Source organism: Uloborus diversus, unplaced genomic scaffold (genome assembly GCF_026930045.1).
Source record: "Uloborus diversus isolate 005 unplaced genomic scaffold, Udiv.v.3.1 scaffold_318, whole genome shotgun sequence".
Classification (NCBI taxonomy): domain Eukaryota; kingdom Metazoa; phylum Arthropoda; class Arachnida; order Araneae; family Uloboridae; genus Uloborus; species Uloborus diversus.
Window position 1 is genome coordinate 161382 of NW_026558481.1, and position 5431 is coordinate 166812.

The window sequence follows — 5431 nt, forward strand, 5'->3', positions numbered from 1 at the left end:
GTCAGTTAGTCAGTCAAGCAGTCAGTCAGGTAGTCAAGCAGTCAGTCAGGTAGTCAAGCAGTCAGTCATTTAGTCATTCAGTCAGTCAGTGAAATAGCCAGTCAGAGAGTCAAGCAGTCAGTCAGTCAGTCTCAGTCAGTCAGTTAGTCAGTCAGTCAGTCAGTCAGTCAGTCCAGTCTCAGTCAGTCAGGCAGTTAGTCAGTCAGTCTCGGTCAGTCAGTGAGTCAGTCAGTCAATATCAGTCAGTCATTGAGTCAGTCTGTCAGTCAGGCAGTATCAGTCAGGCAGTAAGACTCCGCTCGACAGAACTCCGATCGCCTAATGGCTAGACCGCTGGTCTTCCAAGCGAGTGGCCTGGGTTCGAGTCCCAGCCGGAGCGAATATCTTCAATGTATATATTTCTTTTCTAATTCGAAAATTCTTTTTTTTTTCAATTTCTTTCCTTTGCAATTATTGATTATTTATGTAGGGAAGAAAATTCTGAGTCAGTTTAATTTTTCGACACGAAGATTTCAAAGTGTTTAAATAAACAATTACCAAGGTGCATTTTTTGTTTTTATTATATTTAAAACTCCCACCGACAGAGCTCCCATAGACTAATGGCTAGAGTGTTAGGCTTCCAAGCGAGTGGCCCTGGGTTCGAGTCCCAGCCTGAACGAAAATCTTCAATGTATACTTTTAGTTTCTAATTTGAAATTTCTTCTTCTTTTTTTTTTAATTTTTTTCTCTTTTGCGAATATTGATTATTTATGTAGGGAGAAAAATTCTGAGTCAGTTTAATTATTCGACCTGTAAATTTCAAAGTGTTTGAATCAATAATTACCAAGAAGCATTTTTTGTTTTTATTATATTTAAGACTTCCATCGACAGAGCTCCGATAGCCTAATGGCTAGACCGTTGGGTTCCTAGCGCGTGGTACTGGGTTCGAGTCCCGGCCGGAAAGGAAATCTTAAATGCAAATATTTTTTTCTAATTTTATAATTCTTTTTTTTTTATTTTTCCCTTTTGCGAAGTCAGTCAGTCAGTCTGACAGTCAATCAGTCAAGCACTCAGTCATTCAGTCTCAGTCAGTCAGTCCAGTCAGTCAGTCACTCACTCAGTCAGTTAGTCCTTCAGCCAGTCAGTCAAGCAGTCAGTCATTTAGTCTCAGTCAGTCAGTCATTCAGTCAGTCAGTCAGTCAGGCAGTCAGTCAGGCAGTCAGTCGGTCAGTCCTGTGCAGTCAGTTAGTCACTAAAGCAGTCAGTCAGTCTCAGTCAGTCAGTCAGTCAGTCAGTCCAGTCCAGTCTCAGTCAGTCAGTCAGTCTCGGTCAGTCAGTCATTCAGTCAGTCAGTCAGTCAGGCAGTCAGTCAGTCGGTCAGCCTTATTCAGTCAGTCTGTCAGTCAGTCAGTCAGTCAGCCTTATTCAGTCAGTCTGTCAGTCATCCTTATTCAGTCAGTCTGTCAGTCAGTCAGTCGGTCAGTCCTGTCCAGTCAGTCAGGTAGTCAAGCAGTCAGTCAGTCAGTGTCAGTCAGTCATTTAGTCATTCAGTCAGTCAGTGAAATAGCCAGTCAGAGAGTCAAGCAGTCAGTCAGTCAGTCTCAGTCAGTCAGTTAGTCAGTCAGTCAGTCAGTCAGTCAGTCAGTCCAGTCTCAGTCAGTCAGGCAGTTAGTCAGTCAGTCTCGGTCAGTCAGTGAGTCAGTCAGTCAGTATCAGTCAGTCAGTGAGTCAGTCTGTCAGTCAGGCAGTATCAGTCAGGCAGTAAGACTCCGCTCGACAGAACTCCGATAGCCTAATGGCTAGACCGCTGGTCTTCCAAGCGAGTGGCCTGGGTTCGAGTCCCAGCCGGAGCGAATATCTTCAATGTATATATTTCTTTTCTAATTGGAAAATTCTTTTTTTTTTTCAATTTCTTTCCTTTGCAATTATTGATTATTTATGTAGGGAAGAAAATTCTGAGTCAGTTTAATTTTTCGACACGAAGATTTCAAAGTGTTTAAATAAACAATTACCAAGGTGCATTTTTTATTTTTTTTATATTTAAAACTCCCACCGACAGAGCTCCCATAGACTAATGGCTAGAGTGTTAGGTTTCCAAGCGAGTGGCCCTGGGTTCGAGTCCCGGCCCGAAAGGAAATCTTAAATGCAAATATTTTTTTTCTAATTTTATAATTCTTTTTTTTTATTTTTCCCTTTTGCGAAGTCAGTCAGTCAGTCTGACAGTCAATCAGTCAAGCACTCAGTCATTCAGTCTCAGTCAGTCAGTCCAGTCAGTCAGTCACTCAGTCAGTCAGTTAGTCCTTCAGCCAGTAAGTCAAGCAGTCAGTCATTTAGTCTCAGTCAGTCAGTCATTCAGTCAGTCAGTCAGTCAGGCAGTCAGTCAGTCAGTCAGTCAGTCGGTCAGTCCTGTGCAGTCAGTTAGTCACTAAAGCAGTCAGTCAGTCTCAGTCAGTCAGTCAGTCAGTCAGTCCAGTCCAGTCTCAGTCAGTCAGTCAGTCAGTCTCGGTCAGTCAGTCAGTCAGTCATTCAGTCAGTCAGGCAGTCAGTCAGTCGGTCAGCCTTATTCAGTCAGTCTGTCAGTCAGTCAGTCAGTCAGTCCTGTCCAGTCAGTCAGTCAGTCCTGTCCAGTCAGTTAGTCAGTCAAGCAGTCAGTCAGGTAGTCAAGCAGTCAGTCAGGTAGTCAAGCAGTCAGTCATTTAGTCATTCAGTCAGTCAGTGAAATAGCCAGTCAGAGAGTCAAGCAGTCAGTCAGTCAGTCTCAGTCAGTCAGTTAGTCAGTCAGTCAGTCAGTCAGTCAGTCCAGTCTCAGTCAGTCAGGCAGTTAGTCAGTCAGTCTCGGTCAGTCAGTGAGTCAGTCAGTCAATATCAGTCAGTCATTGAGTCAGTCTGTCAGTCAGGCAGTATGAGTCAGGCAGTAAGACTCCGCTCGACGGAACTTCGATAGCCTAATGGCTAGACCGCTGGTCTTCCAAGCGAGTGGCCTGGGTTCGAGTCCCAGCCGGAGCGAATATCTTCAGTGTATATATTTCTTTTCTAATTTGAAAATTCTTTTTTTTTCAATTTCTTTCCTTTGCAATTATTGATTATTTATGTAGGGAAGAAAATTCTGAGTCAGTTTAATTTTTCGACACGAAGATTTCAAAGTGTTTAAATAAACAATTACTAAGGTGCATTTTTTGTTTTTATTATATTTAAAACTCCCACCGACAGAGCTCCCATAGACTAATGGCTAGAGTGTTAGGCTTCCAAGCGAGTGGCCCTGGGTTCGAGTCCCAGCCTGAACGAAAATCTTCAATGGATACTTTTAATTTCAAATTTCTTCTTCTTTTTTTTTAATTTTTCTCTTTTGCGAATATTGATTATTTATGTAGGGAGAAAAATTCTGAGTCAGTTTAATTATTCGACCTGTAAATTTCAAAGTGTTTGAATCAATAATTACCAAGGTGCATTTTTTGTTTTTATTATATTTAAGACTTCCATCGACAGAGCTCCGATAGCCTAATGGCTAGACCGTTGGGTTCCTAGCGCGTGGTACTGGGTTCGAGTCCCGGCCGGAAAGAAAATCTTAAATGCAAATATTTTTTTCTAATTTTATAATTCTTTTTTTTTTATTTTTCCCTTTTGCGAAGTCAGTCAGTCAGTCTGACAGTCAATCAGTCAAGCACTCAGTCATTCAGTCTCAGTCAGTCAGTCCAGTCAGTCAGTCACTCAGTCAGTCAGTTAGTCCTTCAGCCAGTCAGTCAAGCAGTCAGTCATTTAGTCTCAGTCAGTCAGTCATTCAGTCAGTCAGTCAGTCAGGCAGTCAGTCAGTCAGTCAGTCGGTCAGTCCTGTGCAGTCAGTTAGTCACTAAAGCAGTCAGTCAGTCTCAGTCAGTCAGTCAGTCAGTCAGTCCAGTCCAGTCTCAGTCAGTCAGTCAGTCAGTCTCGGTCAGTCAGTCATTCAGTCAGTCAGTCAGTCAGTCAGTCAGGCAGTCAGTCAGTCGGTCAGCCTTATTCAGTCAGTCTGTCAGTCAGTCAGTCAGTCAGCCTTATTCAGTCAGTCTGTCAGTCATCCTTATTCAGTCAGTCTGTCAGTCAGTCAGTCGGTCAGTCCTGTCCAGTCAGTTAGTCAGTCAAGCAGTCAGTCAGGTAGTCAAGCAGTCAGTCAGTCAGTGTCAGTCAGTCATTTAGTCATTCAGTCAGTCAGTGAAATAGCCAGTCAGAGAGTCAAGCAGTCAGTCAGTCAGTCTCAGTCAGTCAGTTAGTCAGTCAGTCAGTCAGTCAGTCAGTCAGTCAGTCCAGTCTCAGTCAGTCAGGCAGTTAGTCAGTCAGTCTCGGTCAGTCAGTGAGTCAGTCAGTCAGTATCAGTCAGTCAGTGAGTCAGTCTGTCAGTCAGGCAGTATCAGTCAGGCAGTAAGACTCCGCTCGACAGAACTCCGATAGCCTAATGGCTAGACCGCTGGTCTTCCAAGCGAGTGGCCTGGGTTCGAGTCCCAGCCGGAGCGAATATCTTCAATGTATATATTTCTTTTCTAATTGGAAAATTCTTTTTTTTTTCAATTTCTTTCCTTTGCAATTATTGATTATTTATGTAGGGAAGAAAATTCTGAGTCAGTTTAATTTTTCGACACGAAGATTTCAAAGTGTTTAAATAAACAATTACCAAGGTGCATTTTTTATTTTTTTTATATTTAAAACTCCCACCGACAGAGCTCCCATAGACTAATGGCTAGAGTGTTAGGTTTCCAAGCGAGTGGCCCTGGGTTCGAGTCCCGGCCGGAAAGGAAATCTTAAATGCAAATATTTTTTTCTAATTTTATAATTCTTTTTTTTTTTTCCCTTTTGCGAAGTCAGTCAGTCAGTCTGACAGTCAATCAGTCAAGCACTCAGTCATTCAGTCTCAGTCAGTCAGTCCAGTCAGTCAGTCACTCAGTCAGTCAGTTAGTCCTTCAGCCAGTCAGTCAAGCAGTCAGTCATTTAGTCTCAGTCAGTCAGTCATTCAGTCAGTCAGTCAGTCAGGCAGTCAGACAGTCAGTCAGTCGGTCAGTCCTGTGCAGTCAGTTAGTCACTAAAGCAGTCAGTCAGTCTCAGTCAGTCAGTCAGTCAGTCAGTCCAGTCCAGTCTCAGTCAGTCAGTCAGTCAGTCTCGGTCAGTCAGTCAGTCAGTCATTCAGTCAGTCAGTCAGTCAGGCAGTCAGTCAGTCGGTCAGCCTTATTCAGTCAGTCTGTCAGTCAGTCAGTCAGTCAGTCCTGTCCAGTCAGTCAGTCAGTCCTGTCCAGTCAGTTAGTCAGTCAAGCAGTCAGTCAGGTAGTCAAGCAGTCAGTCAGGTAGTCAAGCAGTCAGTCATTTAGTCATTCAGTCAGTCAGTGAAATAGCCAGTCAGAGAGTCAAGCAGTCAGTCAGTCAGTCTCAGTCAGTCAGTTAGTCAGTCAGTCAGTCAGTCAGTCAGTCCAGTCTCAGTCAGTCAGGCAGT